Source organism: Rattus rattus, chromosome X (genome assembly GCF_011064425.1).
Source record: "Rattus rattus isolate New Zealand chromosome X, Rrattus_CSIRO_v1, whole genome shotgun sequence".
Classification (NCBI taxonomy): domain Eukaryota; kingdom Metazoa; phylum Chordata; class Mammalia; order Rodentia; family Muridae; genus Rattus; species Rattus rattus.
Window position 1 is genome coordinate 94,548,587 of NC_046172.1, and position 257 is coordinate 94,548,843.

Consider the following 257-nt stretch of genomic DNA (forward strand, 5'->3'; position numbering starts at 1 on the left):
CTAGAAGAGAAGAAGTAAGGCCACAGTTCTGTAAGGATCATGTAGCTTTGCTGCATGGAAACACCCAGCCCAGCCTTCCCCTAGAAGGACTTGCGGAGGCCAAAAGCGAGAAATGGCAAAACCAACATCACTGTAAAAGGAGAGCCACATGAAACCAAAAGAGAGCTCATCCTCACAGATATGTCTAGGCATGGGCTTCCTTTGTGCTCAGCCCTCACTTGCCTTCAGAATCTTGCTGGCCGCCAGCTGGGACCCAG